The following is a 19,610-nucleotide window of genomic DNA, read 5'->3' on the forward strand; positions in this document are numbered from 1 at the left end:
CAGAGTATACTTCTTCGTACCGTGGTACCAGTGGCCTCCATATCTAGTGGTAACGTACATTCGTGTTTTCTGGATATTGTTTACCAGAAGTAATTGTTTGTCTCCTCTCCTTTTTGTTTCAGTGCCTCCCATGCCCACACAGCCCAGCACTCTCTGGACCTCTCTTAGTTAATGTTTTTTGGACCTCACGCTGCCAGCGACTTCTCCTGTTTTTGTTGTTGTAAATAAAACCTTTGTGAACCCTCTCCGCTTCCGCTCCTGGGTCTCTCTCAGCACTAACCGTCACAGAGGGAGCACTGGTCAGCTGAGATTACAGTATCACATCATTAACATACAGGCCAACAAAGTGTTGAGAAGCTCCTAGTTTTATTTCAGTAAGTTGAGGCTTACTCCTGATAGAGGAAAAAGGACATTTCACCTAAGACAAAGCATTCAAGAATGGCAAACATATATTTCCCCTTAGTTAGGAATTAGGTAAATTACCACATCATATAACATTTACTCTAACAGACGGTCAGTGTTAGAAGATGAATATCTGTCCAGGATAAAGTCAGTTTGATCAGGATTGGTGCCAATGAGTTTAGTAAATCAATACGCTTAAAACTTGTTATCTTTTTATCATTGCTCAGGAGACCTAAAGGCCTTGTATCTTTCTTGTCATTTTCAATAGGAGCCAGATATGTGGTTCACAAATTGGCATGGGGAAAATTCGGTTGTTAGTGGAGAAATTAATCATAAAAAGCACAAAATGTGCTATTATTTCTAAATGAGTTTTAACTGAGCAATAGCATATCTACTGTGTCAATGAGACTTATAAGGTCTAAAGATTTAGATGAAGATTTTGAGGTATATAAGGGATTATAAAGTTCCAAAAACATCATTATTTTGTTTTGTATCCATGATAAACTGACCTGAATTTAAAGAAATTCAATGAATAGCCCTGTTGGTTTGTGCGCTCTATAATGATGGTGAGGAAAAGGGAAGTCTGTTACCAGATATAATATTTTAACTAAACCCAATGGAAGTTTAGAGTCTGTCAAAACAAATTAATTCTGATGTAACTACCACAAACAGAACAGGAAAAAAGAACATTCCCCTGTGTGGCAGATGGTGTTGTCTCCATACATCAACCACATTCAAAGACGTCATTAAGTTGCTCAGTGTGTAGACATTTCAAAGTTGGAGGAAGATTTGTGGGAAAGTTCAATAAGGGACCCAAACAGCAATTAAACCACCAATAACTATATTGGAATCAAAATGGTCAGAAATGAGGTTGAAGACTTTGCAACAGAAATTAGAACACTCAAACCGAATTTCCCCAGAAAGTCATTAATAACGTACTCCTCATAAAGTATTTCAGACATACAAGCGGGATCAAGTTAAAACTACCTACCATCATTTGATATTGACAATGGAAAAATTTAATTGAGCTGGATTTCTAAGAAGTAAAGCTACACCATTAGCTTTAGCAGAAAAGGTAGACTGATGGATTTGTGACACCCAAGTTGCTCTTAAATGCCTCTGCACAGTGGGAGCCATGTTTAAGTGCAGAATGGAAATCTAACAGAATTAAATGTAACCTGGCTTCTCATAGAGATGGCAGAAAGCTAGTTTTCTTATTGCAAAAGACACAAAAAATATTTTCAATCAAAAGTAATCTGGTAATAGCAGCTAAACAAAAAAGCTCACCCAACACTGAACTAAGAGCCACAAAACCCAGATACTTGAAAAGGAGGCAGCGGGGTAACTTGTAGTCTTTCTAAAACAAAGACAAAATAACAAAACCCATCTGAAACACAACATCTGTGTGTTTGTCTTTATATAGAAATATCTATCAAACCTACTGCTTATAATAATAGGCAGTATAGTCAAATGCAAACAGTGATTATGAGGGAGTAGGGGTCATGGCATGGGTGCTCAGCTATTGCTGGTTTTGGCCTCTCTCAGTCTTAACCGGCTTGTTTATGGTACTTGGTTAGCACAGTTTACAGTGATCTTCCACTTATCAAAAGGTCAGTGGTTAGATCCCTGGCCTTAGCAGTTAGGCATCCTTGGACAAGATACTGAACCTCAAATTGCTCCCCACAATGCTATGCCATTGGTGTGTGAGGGTGTGTGAATGATTAAAAGCTTGTAGCGAATAAAAGTGCTTTGAGTGGTCATCAGACTAGAAATAAATATAAATATAATTACAGTCCTTTTACTGTTGCCAAACAGGTCCGAAATCAGACAAAACACAAAATCTATGGGGTAACAATTTTCTGTTCCCCCTTGATACCATCAATTCTGATTTTTTATATATATATATACAGTCATGGAAAAAATTATTAGACCACCCTTGTTTTCTTCAATTTCTTGTTAATTTTAATGCCTGGCTCAACTAAAGGTACATTTGTTTGGACAATTATAATGATAACAACAAAAATAGGTCATGAGAGTTTAATTTAAGAACTAAGGACTATTCATTTTCCATGGTTTTCTTGATAATAACCAAAATTACTTAAATTCTTACATCAATAGCTATGGCATTGTACCGCCAAAAACACTACTTTTAAGCATTCCATGTTTTCTTTTCTGTTTGCTTTAAACACATGATACACACAAGAGTTAATACTTGATTGCATAACCATTGTTTTTGATGACTGCAGCCATGCGTCTTGGCATGCTCTCCACCAGCTTCTGACATTGTTCTGCTGTCACAGCAGCCCATTCCTGTTGGACAAATTCAAACAAATTTTCTTTGTTTTTGGGCTTGTGGTTCTGCATTTTGAGTATGATGATTTTCCACAGGTTTTCAATTGGATTAAGATCTGGTGATTGAGCAGGCCAAGGCATGGTGCGAATGTTGTGGTCCTCCATCCAGGCTTTAACTGACCTTGCCCTGTGGCAAGGGGCATTGTCTTGTTGGAAAATCCAGTCATTCGAGGCAGGAAAGAGTTTTCCAGCTGATGGAAGAAGACTGTTTTCAAGGGTAGTCCTGTACTTGACCTGGTTCATTCGGCCTTCACACAATTGCATTTGCCCTGTTCCACTCAGACTGAAACAACCCCAGATCATGACTGATCCACCCCCATGTTTTACTGTAGGGGCAAGACAGTCTGGGTTGTAAGCTTCTCCAGGCTTTCTCCTAACCAGTAAGTTGGCTGGAGTGGGTATCAATTCAAAATTGGATTCATCACTGAAGAGAACCTTAGCCCAATCATCAACAGTCCAATCCTTGTGGTCTCGAGCAAAGAGTAACCGGGCCTTCCTCTGCCTTTCATTGATGAAGGGCTTCTTGCGTGCTCTGTGTGACTTCAAACCAGCTTAAACAAGTCGGTTTCGAACTGTCCTTGCAGAACAAGTAACATTTCTCGACAGTGCCCACTCATTTTTAAGGTCCCTGGAGGTCTGACGACGATTCCTGACAGAGGAACGGATGAGTGCACGGTCATCTCGTGGGGTAGAAAGACGTTTCCTGCCACGGCCAGGTAGCAATTTGGTAGTGCCATGTTCAGCTTGTTTGTTTTCTGTCTCTCACTCATGCCAATTTCCAGCAGTGCCAAGATGGCTGCCTTTGTGGCTTCACATAATTCTTTTCTTTTAGGCATTATGTGAGAGCTGACAACTTTTGAGTTGTGCTACGGCTTGAATGTAAGCAGGAAACCACTCTAGGCCTTTGCATGTGCAGTGCTGCTTGTGACATGAAATGGCCTCTTATATACCCTGGGAATCAATTAAGCTTAAGAATGTCAAATAGGACATAAAGTATTATGTGACCAGCTGCATTTTTTGTTGTGTTCATTGTATTATCGTTTAGTGGTACCAGATATTAGAATGAACAAGAAATTGAAGAAAACAAGGGTGGTCTAATAATTTTTTCCATGACTGTATATTTATGAGGTGGGAGTGGTCTTTCAGGTCATTCACTGCCATGTAGCCTCTAGCATCATAATGCAGTTATGATGCCCCTTATAATACCGAGGCTGTAGCTGACCGAGCACCATTTTGGCTACCCTAAAAATGGTGCGGGAATATGAAAGGATGGGTCGGAAAATGGCTGATTACAGAAACCATCTCAGGTTTAACCTGAGATGCAGACAAAACAGCCTCACACCAGTTAGCCTACACCTACGATCCACCATGAAAGGCTACAGAACTGACAGGATCCTGGAAAAGGCTCAAAAACAACTGCTGAATGAGAGAGTAAGGCAGGTCAATTTCACCATTGACAGCCTAACAGTGAAATTTGACAACCTACAGCACAAACTTAGGTCATCAATACCTGAGGATGTCTGTAAGAAAGTCATAGAATTCACTTTGAAAGCCCAACTTGCCCAACACAACAAAACTAAAGACAGACAAGCAAAGAAATTTCAGAACTTGCAGTCAAGACATAACACTTCCAAGATGCAATGTCTCATCCTGGAGGCAAAAAAGTGATGACTCAACACAAAATGAGTTACAGAATAGATGGGTTAAGAATCTGTCCAACAGAGTGCTTACCCAGCCGGAGAAGGAGGTTTTAGCTAAAGGATTGAACTTTGCCATGACACCAAAACAAGTCCCAATAGTAAAACAACCTAACGGAAACAAGAGAACAATCATAGAATATCTGCAAAGTTTGCAGAAAGATGGAGCCATTGACCGTTTGCAATATCATCGGTTATACCCACAAGAGTCCATCCCGGGCATCTATGGTCTCCCGAAAATACACAAAGAAGGAGCGCCTCTCAGACCAATTGTCAGCAGCATCAACTTTGTGACATACAACATTGCTAAGTTTGTGGCCAACATCTTAGCACCACTGGTTGGCAAAACACCACACCACATCCAGAACTCAATGGACTTTGTAAATAAGGTCCGGGACTTAAAACTAGACCCATCAGAAACAATGGTTTCCTTCGATGTCACATCGTTGTTCACATGCATTCCAACTCAGGATGCTGTGGAAACAGTGAGACAGCAGTTGTTACAAGACAACACTTTGCAGAACAGAACTACTCTTAACCCGGAGCAAATATGCCATTTACTGAAACTCTGCCTAAAAACCACCTATTTTCAATTTAGGGGAAGGTTTTACAGGCAAAAACATGGGTGTGCGATGGGCTCACCAGTATCCCCCATTGTGGCTAATCTTTACATGGAGAACATGGAAAGAATGGCTCTGAACTCTTTCAAGGGAACAACACCAAGTCATTTGTACAGATATGTGGTTGACACTTGGGTAAAAATCCAAAGCCAAGAAGTGCAAGCCTTCACCGAGCACATTAACTCAGTGGACAAGAACATCAAATTCACTCGAGAGGATGTCAAGGACATGAGTTTGCCTTTTTTGGACTGTGATGTCCATATTGGAGAGAACAGGCGCCTCCAGATTGGGGTTTACAAAAAACCCACTCACACAGACCAGTACCTCGTTTTTGACTCACATCACCCACTGGAACACAAACTAGGTGTTATCAGAACTCTCCAACACAGAGCTGATAATGTTCCAACCAGCCAACAGGCCAGAGACAAGGAACACAAACACCTGAGGGGGGCCCTCAAAACCTGTGGTTACCCCAGCTGGTCCTTTGTGAAAAGTTCAGCTGCTTCCAGAAAGAACAGGGTGACAGAGGAGGAAAAGAGGGACAGACGGCATAACATCGTCATTCCATATGTGTCTGGTGTATCGGAGAAACTCAGGCGGATCTTCAACAAACACAACATCCCGGTCCATTTCAAACCTGGGAACACTCTCAGACAAAGACTGGTGCACCCCAAAGACCGGACACCTCACACTCAGAAGAACAATCTGGTGTATGCAGTCCAGTGCAGTGAGGAATGCACAGACTTGTACATTGGGGAAACCAAACAGCCACTGAGCAGACGCATGGCACAACACAGAAGGGCAAACTCTTCAGGGCTGGACTCAGCTGTTTACCTGCATCTCAAGGAGAAAGCACACTCCTTTGAGGATAAAAATGTGCATATTCTGGACAGAGAAGACAGATGGTTTGAAAGAGGAGTACGAGAAGCCATCTATGTCAAGGTTGAAAAACCATCTCTGAACAGAGGGGGAGGTCTGAGACACCACACTCTCCCACATACAATGCTGTCCTTTCATCTCTCCCAAAAAGATTCAAAGATTTAGCCTCTGAGAATAAACAACAAAGCCATTCACACATGGCTCCAGGAGCCTCCCAATGACAACAATGGGACACTAACGAGGCAAACAGCTGTCGTTGACATCCAAGGGTTGCACCCCACCCTGCCTTAATGGGGGGATCGTTTGCCTCACAATAGAGTGATATCATTCTTGGTTTTGGGGGTTGGCCTCACTCAGGGGATAAATACTTGAACCTAACACCATTGCATTGGACTAGAGCTGTCCTATCTAGTCTGGTTGCGTACGAACTGATGAAGCCTGCTCGGATGAGAGGCGAAACGTCTTCTAAGACAAACTGACGAGGTCCAGTTGCGAACGATTGAATGCCCTAAAGCTAGTATAGAGCTATCATCAAAAATCTGAAAATGGTCTTCATTGCTGTCAGGTTTAATGGCTATAAAAATGCTATGTTGATGACAACATTGCAGGAACATTACAAAATATGAAAAAAGGATTTGTTTTTCTTTCCTTTAGCAATAGCTATTTTATGTCACTGCAGTGGTGTAGTCGATGAGTCACCTTCTCTGGGGATGCAAGGTCCATAGAAGAAGGTCAGAGGTTTGATCCCTGGCCCCTACAGTCTACATGTCGAAGTATCCTTGGAAAAAGTACTGAACCCCAAATTGTTTCCAATAACTGTGCCATCTGGTGTCTGAGTGTGTGTCTGAATGGTTATTGTGTTGTGTGGTTTGTAAGACTAGGAAAGAGCTATATAGATGCAGTATATTTGCCATGTACATGCTAATGATGGGGTAATTCTTGTATGTGCATGTGGTGTGTTTTCAAGTCTAAAAGTTGAAAAATTCCATTTAGTTGACATGCCAACAGTGTTGTATGGCAGGGAGAATACTGAAATGTAACCACTTCCCTCTACAAATACTGTTAGGAACCCTAGACCATTACTGAACCATGTCAGTGCTTGCAGTTGGAACTGTACACTTATATACACTGTGTGTAAATATTACATACAGTGTAGCTGCAGATCATTCAGAGCTATCCTATCCCCAGATAAAAGAGGTTTTAATGTGGCTTACTTGCAAATCATTGACATCTTTGTCATGGTGACATTAAATGCTGGAGAGATCACTATGTGTTGTTGCTGCCAAGTTAACGTCACATCAGATAATGTACAATGGAAGTCTTTCATCAGTGAATGGTGATTTCTTATGCTCTTATCAAACTGTTGGTCAGAGGTATCTTTGTCTCTTTCTGCCCTTGCAGTTGTCAGTCTGGTTGAACCATTCCACTGAATGTACAAAACAATACTTTTTTTCCAAGCCCGTTATTCAAATGCATCTATTTGTAATCTTAAAGCATGAAAGACCATTCAAAAATATAAAGTAGTCCTCCCAACCAGCTGACTGTATCAAATCAAGCTTTTTGCCACATGATTCCAATCTTTTGAACAGTAATATACATACAGCTGCATACATATACATACATGTAACATTACATTACCATTCTGTTCACATTTACTACCCATTACCCCTCAACAGCTAACATTGCTAATTTACAGAAACCAAATGTCTGCCGCCCACTATCAGTTTCCACCCCCATCATTACCCCCAAGATAGTGTAACTGCATAACTGATGCAGTTAGTTGCGTCAGTTGAGCAGCGTGAACAGATGCGTTGTTAGACTGCGACATAAGCTGCAGGTCAGCACATTCTTTTATTGAGTGGTAGCTGGACCTGCACCTCTGGGAAGACATGATGCTTTCAGTTTCCATTTCTCTAACAACTGGGGTCATTTTACATATGCATAGTGGGGTCGGAGCTGGTGCAGCCAGAAGGCTTACTGGTAATCAAATACCTGCACTCTATAAAAAGATCATTTTACAAGTACTACATGTGACACAACACTTACTTCAATATACATGACACAGTGACAAGTAGCTTACTACTTGAAAAGAAACTCTAACTTACTGACTAGTTGATCTATTCTGAGTAGCTCTTTAGGTCTGATTGTACAGAGAAGAGTGTCCAAAGACACACACACACGCACACACACACACACACACACACACACACTTCAGAACATCTTTGACGCTCTTATTTTTTTAAAAATGCAGTTCCACAATCCTCCACCATCATTTTGTTTGTGTGTGGATGACTGTTATATTCCTGAAGTCTATTTGTTTATCCTGGATAGCTTAGTTCTATATTTTTATTTCACTTTTTTTTCTTATATTGTTATTTTGTATTTTGTATTGTATTTTTGCCACTTACTTGAAAGTTGATCTCTACTTGAAAGTTGTTCATCACTTGTAAGTTGATCATTCTTGTATTTTTGCCACTTACTTGAAAGTTGTTCTTTACTTGAAAGTAGTTCTTGTTCTTATTTTGCATGCCCTTGTGTTTCCACCCTTTGAGCTGCTGGAACTGCAAATTTCTCTTCGGAGATGAATAAAATATCTATCTATCTATCTATCTATCTATCTATCTAAAATTGTATTACAAGTGCTCAGGCACAAGGTTCTGGACTCAAATGCACAACTTATACACAGAGGTGAAAGCAAAAAGGTTCTAAGCCGGTTTTAATAACAAAAAAATTGCGCAACACAAACGGTAACTCAGGGTGTTCAAAAAATGCAAAATACAAACAAAAGGCGCTAAGGATTACTTTCTCAAAACACAAACAAAAGATTGTCTTCACTGAGGCAAGGTAGGCAAGACAAAAATGCTGGACTGACATGGATGACTGGGGAACACAAAACAATCTGGCACAGGACAGGGGAAACGTAGAAAATATATACACAAGGTAACAACGAACAGTTGGAGACAATCAGGGCAGGGCAGACAACCAGACAGGCGGGAAACACCAGGAAGTCAAGGGCCTGAAACGAAAGGAGAATTAGATTTCACAATAAGACAGGAAGTGCATGACAAAGACCAGACACCAGTGAACAACACCTCAACAGACCTGTCGAGACATAACAGTACCCCTCCCTCCGGCTCAGCCGGCTCCTGACGGGCTAGCGACCAGGCTGGGTGTTGTCTCCTGAAGTCTATGATTAGTGTCTTATCTACTATAAAACTGGATGGTACCCACGACCTCTCCTTAGGACCGTACCCCTCCCAATCCACCAGATACTGTACTTGACCAGACCTCCATCCACCAAACGTGGAGGTGGGGGTGGCTTGGCTGTAGGGATCATCAAGCTCTCCTGGACCAGTTTTATTTTAGAGACATCGAATGTAGGGTGTATTCTCATCAACCTGGGGATTTTAGACGGACAGAGACAGGGTTAATGATTTTTGACATTGGAAATGGTCCCACAAACCTGGGTGCCAGCTTTCTCGAGTGGACGCTGTGGAGTGGAGAGGGAGATCCTGAGTAGATAGCCAGACCCTCTGCCCTTGAGCATATTGGGGTACGCTCTGCAGTGGCAATCCACTGCTGCCTTCACCCGGGTCTGGTTCCCGTGGAGCATTCTTCCTGCCACCGCCCACGCGCGTCGACACCGTCTCACCAATGTGTGTGCTGTTGGGACAGCTACTTCCCGTTTTTTGGCCTTGAATAGTGGCGGTTGGTAACGCATTGGAACGTGGTAGGTAGGATCAGTGGTAGGATGGGTTCGGGCACCTTGGCGGTCAGCTCCGGTTCATATAGTTGAGATAGAGCATCAGGCTTGGTGTTCTGAGACCCGGGTCTAAACGACAGTGTGAACTGAAACTAACTGAAAAACAAAGCCCACCTGGCTTGTGGGCCAGTATGCGCAGGGATGAATCCTATTATCCTGTTCAGAGTGTTGGGACAGGACTGCTCCAATTCCCTTGTTCAAGGCGTCCACCTTTACCACAAACTGCTTTTGTGGGTCCAGAATGGTGAGCACAGGTGCTGGAAAGCTTTGTCCGCTTCTGGAGACCACCGAAAGACAGCCCTAGAAGAGGTGAGAGAATGCAGACGCAACGCTTGAGCATTCTTCTTCCGACGGTCCTTTTCCCGTTCACATAGTCTTGAATCGATGTGTATAGCTGTAGCATTGATGGCCTCCAGATCTGAAGGCAGGTCCAGGGGAGTCATCAGGTAGACAAAGGCCTCGTTCACCACCGGTCCATGCTGTCTGTCCATGTCTGCTGCTAGCCTGCGGAAATCGATGGCATAATCGACCACCCGGCGGTTGCCCTGTCTCAGCCTCAACAGTGACTGGGTGGCTTCTCGAGCTGGGGACCTGTAAGATGGGAAATCATGAACACAACCTTGGCTTCTTCAGCGTGATACGCACCAGGGTAATGTTTGAAATGAAGATCACACTGGACCAGGAAAGATCTGCAGTCACCGGTGTCACCCGAGTATTTGTCTGGTGGGGCGAGGTGTGGAGGGCTCAGAACCGGAGCCCGGAACATGAGGAATGGTGGCAGGTGAAGCGGCAGGAGACCCCGTAGTGTCAGGCTGAAGGGAACTGGCCATGTGGTTATTCATGAGCTTAACCTGCTCGGTAAGTTGGTGAATTTGGGTCATTACCGTTCTTTGGAGTTCCAGCTGTCGGTCTGATCCTTTACACCATGTTGAATGATGGTCCTCATGCTGGTGGAGGAGGCTCCCTTGAGCCAACAGGGCCTTTTTTAAAGTTACTTGAGTCGGCTGAGTCCATATCTAGCCAAATTGTACGATTACAAGAGCTCAGGCAAAAGGTTCTGGACTTAAATGCACGACTCATACACAGGGGTGAAAACAAAAAGGCTCTAGGCCGGTTTCAATAACAAAAAGATCTCGCAATACAAATGCTAACTCAGGGTGTTCAAAAAATGCAAAACCTTCAAAAAAGGTGCAAAGTATTACTTTCTCAAAATACAAACAAAAGACTCTCTTCCAGCAAGGTAGGCAAGACAAAAACGCTGGACTGATATGGATGACTGGGGAACACAAGACAATCTGGCACAGTGGAAACGCAGACAATATATACACAAGGTAACAAGGAAAGGTGGAGACAATCAGGGCGGGGCAGACAATCAGACAGGCGAGGAACACCAGGAAGTCCAAAAGCGTGGCAAGAGAGCCAACTTGCGTGCTAGGCTACATGCTAACCCTCACAGACCGGCTCTCCCCAGTCTCTTCCTCACTAACGCCAGGTCTCTTGCCAACAAAATCGACAAGGTCCATCTAAGGATAGTCTCTCGCCGGATGGACAGCTGTGTCACCGTTGTCACAGAGACCTGGCTGGACGACAACATCCCGGACGCAGCAGTGGAGATAGCGGGGCGCTCTCTGTTCTAGGCAGACAGGACTGCAGCTTCAGGTAAGAGCAGAGACGGAGGCATGGCGCTGTATGTACACAATGCCTGCTGTACAGCCACACACACCGTCAGCATATTCTGCTCTCCTGATTTAGAATACCTGGTGGTGAAATGCCGACCGTTCAAGCTGGTTAGAGAACTCTCGTCCGTTGTTATTGTGGCCGCCTACATCCCACCGCAGGCTAATACTAAGTTAGCATTAGAGGAGCTGTACTGCCTAATCATGGCGGGGGTCTTTAATCACGTTAAACTGAAGACGGTGTTTCCCAAAATTCACAAATACATAAAGTTTCCTACCAGCGACAGTAACATTTTGGATCAGGTTTACTGCAACATCTCTGCTGCTTACAAGGCTGCAGCAGCTCCACACCTGGGCATGTCAGACCACATCTCAGTGAAACTCATTCCTGCCTACAAGCCTCTGGCCTGCAGAACAAAGCCAAACACCAGGACAGTACAGATATGGACTGAGGAGGCCTCCTCTGCACTTCAGGATTTCTTTGAGCTTACAGACTGGACTGTGTTCAGAGAAGAGTCAGACCTAGAGGAGTATACATCATCTGTATTGTCCTATGTTCAGTTCTGCACTGATGCTGTCCTCCCCGTCAAGACCATCACAGTGTTTCCCAACCAGAAACCATGGCTGGACAGCTCAGTGCGGTCCCTGCTGAAAGCCGGGGACACTGCCTACAGAGCTGATGACAGGCTGGCCGGGCTCGAGCAGAGCTGAGGAAAGGAATTAAGCAGGCCAAGCTCCGGTACAAAAACAAAATTGAAGATCACTTATAACAACAACCCACAGAACATGTGGAGAGGCATCAGAACCATAACACTCAGGTCGCCAGCCACGACCCCACCCTGCCTGACACCTTCTTTGCCCGCTTCGACACATCAGGCAGCAGAGAAGCTACCCACCTATCCCGGCTGGAGGAGCAGCACCAGCCCCTCGTCCTGCAGCAGCACCAGGTGACATCCACCCTGAGAAGGATCAACACCCGCAGAGCTTCAGGACCGGATAAGGTGTCAGGCAAGACTGTGTTCCTGGACATCTTCAATCATTCCGGGCAGCTGTCTATGATTCCTGAGTGCCTCAAGTCCTCCACCATCATTCCGGTACCTAAGAAGACATCCATCACCTGCCTGAATGACTACCAGCCTGTTGCTCTGACCCCGGTGATCATGAAGTGCTTTGAGCGGATTATTCCCAGGTACATCAGATGCTTCATCCCCTTGGACCTAGACAGCCTTCAGTTCGCCTGACAGAGGATGCTGTCTCCATCACCCTGCACACAGCCCTGACCCACCTGCAGCAGCCCAACACCTCATTTGCTATTTGTAGACTTTAGCTGAGCTTTCAACACCGTCATCCCGGACAAGCTGGCGCTGAAGCTACACACAGTGGGTCTGCCTGCGTCACTGTGCCACTAGATCAGAGACTTTCTCACCAACAGGCCTTAGGTGGTGAGAATAGGGAACACTACATCATCCCCTCTGGTCCTCAGCACGGGCACGCCACAGGGTTGTGTGCTCAGCCCAGCCCCCTTCACCCTGTTTACACATGACTGTGCTGCCATCCATCCCACCAACACAGTCGTGAAGTTTGTCATCTCAAATAACAACGGGACCCACTACAGAGAGGAGATACACCAGCTCACCCAGTGATGTTCAGCCAACAACCTGGTGTTGAACACAGGGAAGACCAAGGAGGTCATTGTGGATTTCAGGAGGTCCATAAAGACGAATCACGCCCCTTTCCTCATGGACGGAGAAGTGGTGGAGCGTGTGGACAACATCATGTTCCTGGGCCTCCACAACCCATCTGATCTTTCCTGGTCCATGAACACCTCCTGCCTGGTGAAGAAGGCACAACAAAGGCTCTTCTTCCTCAGGAAACTGAAACGGCTGGACTCTCCTCTCGGTTGCTCGTCAACTTCTACAGGGCCACATTTGAAAGCATCCTCTGCCTTAGCATGACAGTGTGGTATGGCAGCTGCATGGCACAGGAGAGGAAACAACTGGCACGGGTGGTTAAAACTGCACAGGGAATCGTGGGCTGCCCCCTTCCTGACCTAGACTCTATATATGAAGGCCGGGTCAGGAAGAGGGCAAGATCCATCGCCACGGACCCCAGCCATCCGGGCCAAAGACTGTTTGTACCGCTTCCATCAGGAAAGCGGTACAGAAACATCTGCACCACCACCAACAGACTGAGAGACAGCTTCTTCCCAGAGCTGTCAGAGCTATTAACCCCAGCAGGCCCTCACTGGAATGAGAGACTGTGAGAACTATGAGCCACTGCACACTGCACTATTAAATTTCATTGACATGCTATGCTCAGTTATAATAAAGACGATCTTGAATCTTGATTGAATCGTGTGTCAGCCAGTGTATTCTACTTCATTTTATTTATCAATCAAATCAATCAAATTTCATTTCTAATTCTGATTTGTAAATATGGCTTATATCAGCAGTCACAGTGTGAGACTTAAATGTCTGGCAGAATTTTGCCAAAGCTCCAAATAGGCCTTAGTGTCATGTCCAAGAAATTGTGTTAAGTTAAGTTTTTGTCCTGTGCCCATGTTGTCTTGTGACTTCCTGTTTTATTGTGAAACCTAACTTGTTGTGTATGAATATTAAAAACTTCCCTTCCCATAATGCCTTGTGTTCAGGTGGGCGCTATGTAAGAATAGAGCGCCCCCATTTCACTCTCTTCTGCAAGGACCAGATATGTACAGCGTCATGTTACTGTACGAGATACAGTGATCAATAAATACTCGTTATACTGTTCAGCACTTCACTCTCCGCCTCCTTATGTGTATGCGTGACCTTTCACTCGGACACAACATACTGGCGACGAGGTGTGGAATAATTAACCACGACTTTGGAAGCGGATGGAAGTTGCTACACAGACGGCGACGTTAGCAGAAGAAGCTAGCACAACGATGGCAGTGTACAGCAGCGAGACGGGCTTGTGCTTCGATGAAAGCAACGAAAGTTTCAAGACGTACGAGCAAAGATTTGCACAGTTTGTGGAAGCCAACGGAATTGCGCAAGGAAAACAACGGGCTGTTTTCTTATCCGTGGTAGGTGCAAAGACTTTCTCATTACTGACAGACTTACTAGCACCGAAAAAGCTGTCTGACTGCACATTAGAGGACTTGTTAAAAGCACTGAGAGAATTCTATGTGCCGAAGAAAAATGTGTTAAGTGAACATTACACATTCCGTGTTCGAAAGCAACAAAATGGAGAGACTGTGGCTGAATATGTGGCTGCGTTAAAAGGACTTGCATCAACCTGTGAGTTTGGTGATAGATTGGATGAGCAGCTGAGAGACCAGCTAGTTTATGGAATTAGCAGCAAAGAGCTACGAAGCAAGCTGTTAAGTGCCGCTTATGGAGAAAAGCTGAAGTGGGCGAAAGTCATGGACATTGTTCACAATTTCGAGTCCACCACGAGCAGTCTGAAAACAATTCAGCAAACACCGCTTCGAACCGACAGCGTGAGCTACAACAAGGGAAAACCTCACGCGCGCCAAAACGATTCTGAGAGGAAACAAAAGTCAAGTGCCAGCGGCGGTGACAACAACCAGTGCTACCGTTGCCAGAGAGAAGGGCATTCGCCTGCGAACTGCAAATACAAAGATTTCCAGTGCAGAGCGTGCAACAAGAAAGGACATCTGGAGCGAGCCTGCAGAACGAAGGAATCCGGCAAGCAAGGCGGTGGTCAGCGAGCGTTAGCGAGGAGCGCCCCAGCCGAGCGAGAGACCCACACCATCCTGAGAGAGCCACCGGACAAGGGGACAGGTGATGGGCAGAGCCAACGGCCAGCATCGCCTCCCGAGGGAGCCGCATACGCGCCAGGACAGCCTCCAGACGCAGAGAATTGTACAGACACTGAAGTAGCAGGGGTCTCAAAAGAACTATTTACATTGAAAGGTGACAGTGAGTATGTGAAGCCATATATGGTTATGGTGAGATGCAATGGTGTCAAAATTAAGATGGAAGTGGACACAGGTGCAGCAATGAGTGTAATATCTGAAAAGCTGTACACAAAGCGGTTTAAAAAGTGTAAACTGCAACCATGTGAGGTGCATCTTAAAACGTACTCCTCAGAGCCAATTGTGCTTATGGGTCAAATCCAAGTGAAAGTACAGTGTGGTGAGCAAACAAAACAGCTGACACTCTTAGTGGCAAAGGGGAGTGGTCCAACACTAATGGGCAGAAATTGGATGCAGCACCTGCGCTTAGACTGGTCTAGAGTGAATCACTTACCAGTTACTGATCCTCTATCAGAGATGTATGAGAAATACTCTACTGTGTTCAATGCAGACCGTGGGGTCATTTCAGGTGTAAAAGCAAAACTTAGAGTGATGGAAAATGCCAATCCAAAATTCTGCAAGGCTAGAACAGTGCCTTATGCACTGACTGCAGCAGTGGATAAAGAGTTAGACAAACAGCAGGAATTGGGAGTTTACACTCCAGTGGAGTATAGTGAATGGGCAACTCCAATTGTGAGCATACCAAAAACAAATGGTGAAGTCAGAATTTGTGGTGACTACAAGGTAACCGTAAATCCATGGTTAGAGGTAGACAAATACCCTCTTCCTAAAACACAGGATCTGTTTGCCAAATTAGCTGGTGGAAAATATTTCACAAAGCTAGATCTTACCCAAGCTTACCAGCAGGTGGAGGTAGATGAAGACTCCAAGAAATACTTGACCATAAATACACCAAAGGGGCTTTACCAAATGAACAGGTTACCCTATGGAATAGCTAGTTCCCCGGCAATATTCCAACGTATTATGGATCAGGTGCTTCAGGGTTTACCTAAGGTTGTATGCTACCTTGACGACATATTGATCACGGGATCAACTGAGGCAGAACACTGGAAAAATGTCGATCTGGTGTTACAGCGCTTACAAGACAGAGGCATACGGGTGAACAGAGACAAATGTAGCTTCAGCCAGCCAAGTGTAACCTACTTGGGGCACAAAATTGACTGTGAAGGGTTACACCCTGTAACCGAGAAAGTTAAAGCAATAGTCAACGCTTCAGCTCCGAAAAATGTCACAGAGCTTAGGGCCTTTTTAGCCTTACTGACTTATTATGGGAAATTTATGGAAAATCTCTCAACCATTATCAAACCAATGACAGTGTTACTACAGAAGGACAGTCAGTGGAACTGGTCCACCCAATGTCAAGCCGCGTTTGAGAAGACGAAATCACAGCTGGTGTCTTCTAGTGTTCTCACACATTTCGATCCACAGTTGCCGATCTTACTGGCTTGTGATGCAAGTGCATATGGGTTAGGAGCTGTGATATCACACCAAATGACAGACGGTAGTGAACGACCAATAGCGTTCGCGTCACGTACCCTGAGTAAAACAGAGCTGAATTACCCACAAATTGAGAAGGAAGCGTTAGGCATCATTTTTGGTGTACAAAAATTCAGAGATTATCTCTATGGCCGGAAATTTGTATTGGTCACGGACCATAAGCCACTTGTAAAAATACTGGGACCAACGACAGGAGTACCAGCATTAGCTGCTGCGCGTCTTCAGAGATGGGCTTTATTGTTGTCAGCTTATCAGTATGACATAGTCTACAAAGCGTCTTTACAACACGCCAATGCAGATGGGTTATCCCGATTACCGCTACAGAAAGAAGCGCCTCAGAGCAACCCAGAATTCAGAGTGTCGTGGCTAGAATCTATCCCTGTGTCAGCAAAAGACATACAGAAAGAGACAGACAAAGACAAAATACTTACCAAGGTGAGACATCTTACACAAACCGGATGGCCAAAACATGTGAGTGAAGGTGACTTAAAACCATACTGGAACAGACGTAATGAACTTACCGTGGAAGCAGATTGTGTTTTGTGGGGGTTAAGAGTAATAATACCTACCGCATTGAGACCTAAAATGTTGAAAGAACTACATGAAGAACATTTGGGCATTGTTAGGACAAAGGCTTTAGCTAGGAGCCATTTTTGGTGGCCAAGCCTGGATATTGAAATTGAAGCCATGGTAGAAAGCTGCCCTACTTGCCAGAACAATAGGCATGCACCTAACAAAGCACCAGTGCACCCATGGAAATGGCCAGAGCTGCCATGGGAGCGAATTCACATAGATTTCGCAGAAAAAGGTAAACACCAATTTTTATTGGTTACTGATGCATATTCACGTTGGCCAGAGGTGAAATTAATGACAAGTACCACAGCTACAGCTACTGTTGAAGCTATGAGGAGTCTATTTGCAGCGTATGGGCTCCCCCAAGTGGTTGTTTCAGATAATGGCCCACAGTTGGTTTCAAAAGAGTTCGAAACATTTTTGGAAGCCAATGGAGTGAAACATATCAAATCAGCTCCATACAATCCAGCCTCCAATGGATTAGCTGAGAGGTTGGTCCAAACATTTAAACAGTCACTGGATAAACAGAAAGATTCTGGACGATCATTGCAACACTGTATAGATAGCTTTCTATTCAGTTACCGAAACACCCCATGCTCCTCTACAGGAAAAACACCAACTCAGTTGTTTCTAAAAAGAAATGTCAGAACCAGGTTGTCACAAGTGACACCAAAGTTTTCTGTGCAAATGCAAGAAAAACAAGAAAAAGTGAAAAATGAACAAACTCGTGTGAGAGTCTTACAGCCAAATCAAAGGGTGCTGGTTAAGAATTTCCGGGGAGGAGAAGGAAAGAAATGGAAACATGGTGTAATTGAACAAGTGCTGGGTCCTCTTACTTACATGGTTAACATAGATGGACAAATAAGCAAAAAACACATTGATCAACTGATTGCTAGTAAGATTTCTGGTGAATGTACAAACACTGAGAATGATGAAGTGATGGCCGAACAATTGTGTGATCCTCCTGAAACAGAGATTGTACCCAGTCTTGAACTGGAAGGAGATGAATTGATTGTATTGGAAGGAGATGATTTAAATGAAATTGAGGATGAACCAGTCAGTACACGACCACAGAGAATCAGGCGTGCTCCTGAACGTTTAACATACAGTGTTAAAATGTAATGTGTTAATGTTGAAATCTAATGATTTCATGAGGTTATTCTGTAAAAAGATACAGATGTTTTTTTTGTTATGGGTTCAGATGGACTGACCATGATTTGTAAGTGTAAGGAAACACTATTGTTTTGTTTTAACAGAAATTAATGAGGTTAAAGGTTTCCGGGGAGGAATGTTGTGTATGAATATTAAAAACTTCCCTTCCCATAATGCTTTGTGTTCAGGCGGGCGCTATGTAAGAATAGAGCGCCCCCATTTCACTCTCTTCTGCAAGGACCAGATATGTACAGCGTCATGTTACTGTACGAGATACAGTGATCAATAAATACTCGTTATACTGTTCAGCACTTCACTCTCCGCCTCCTTATGTGTATGCGTGACCTTTCACTCGGACACAACATAACTCTCCTCTCGTTTCAGGCCCTTGACTTCCTGGTGTCCTTCCCGCCTGTCTGATTGTCTACCCCGCCCTGATTGTTTCCACCTGTTCCCCATTACCTCATGTGTATATATAGTCTGCGTTTCCCTTTGTCCCGTGCCAGTTCGTCTTGTCTCGTGCAGTTTGAACATACGCCTATCCATGTCAAGTCTTGCTATCAGGTTTTGTATTTCTTTGTTACTTTGTCTAGTTAAACACCATTGTCTTGCCTTGCCTTATTTGATACTTTGCCTTGTCTTTTCCTGTTGCAGTTATTTTCCTCGCAAGAGTGAGTTTTGTTTTCCTCCTTGAGAGCAATCTTTAGTTCTTTGAATAGTTTGTGTCTTCCTCTGTAAAGAGCGATTTACTTTGTTACTTTGCCATTAAAGATTGTTTGTTTTGCACTTTGTCTCTGGAGTCGTGCATTTGGGTTCACGTCCTAGTTCGGTTGTGACACTTAGTGTCACACAGTGCTATTTAGTACCACCAATTATGATTGAAGATCAAATATTTTTCCAGGTTTCTCTTATGATATTCCATTTTTGCTTCAGACAGGCCAAAATTGCACAGTATAATGCACCCTTTAAAAAAAACACATGACTGTTGAATACTGTCAAAGTCACTCATTACATTGAAATGTTACATTAATCCACTGTTTAGATAATTTGGAAACTGATTCATTCTCTCTAAATGTATGTGAGGAAATAATATTATTAATAATAACAGAGAAGAAACCCTGAATATATTAATAACATCTTTCAATAATTGCAATGATTTCTGGTGTAGCCTGTGTCTTA

General features: G+C 44.0%; 1 protein-coding gene across 6 annotated transcripts in view; it reads right to left on the reverse strand.

Annotated features, from left to right (window-relative positions):
- The window catches only part of arhgef1a (Rho guanine nucleotide exchange factor (GEF) 1a), a 96,612-nt gene that overhangs the window by 67,160 nt on the left and 9,842 nt on the right, over positions 1-19,610 (reverse strand). The gene's annotated exons all lie outside the window — the stretch shown is intronic.

This window comes from Chelmon rostratus, chromosome 16, assembly GCF_017976325.1.
Source record: "Chelmon rostratus isolate fCheRos1 chromosome 16, fCheRos1.pri, whole genome shotgun sequence".
In the NCBI taxonomy this organism is placed as follows: domain Eukaryota; kingdom Metazoa; phylum Chordata; class Actinopteri; order Chaetodontiformes; family Chaetodontidae; genus Chelmon; species Chelmon rostratus.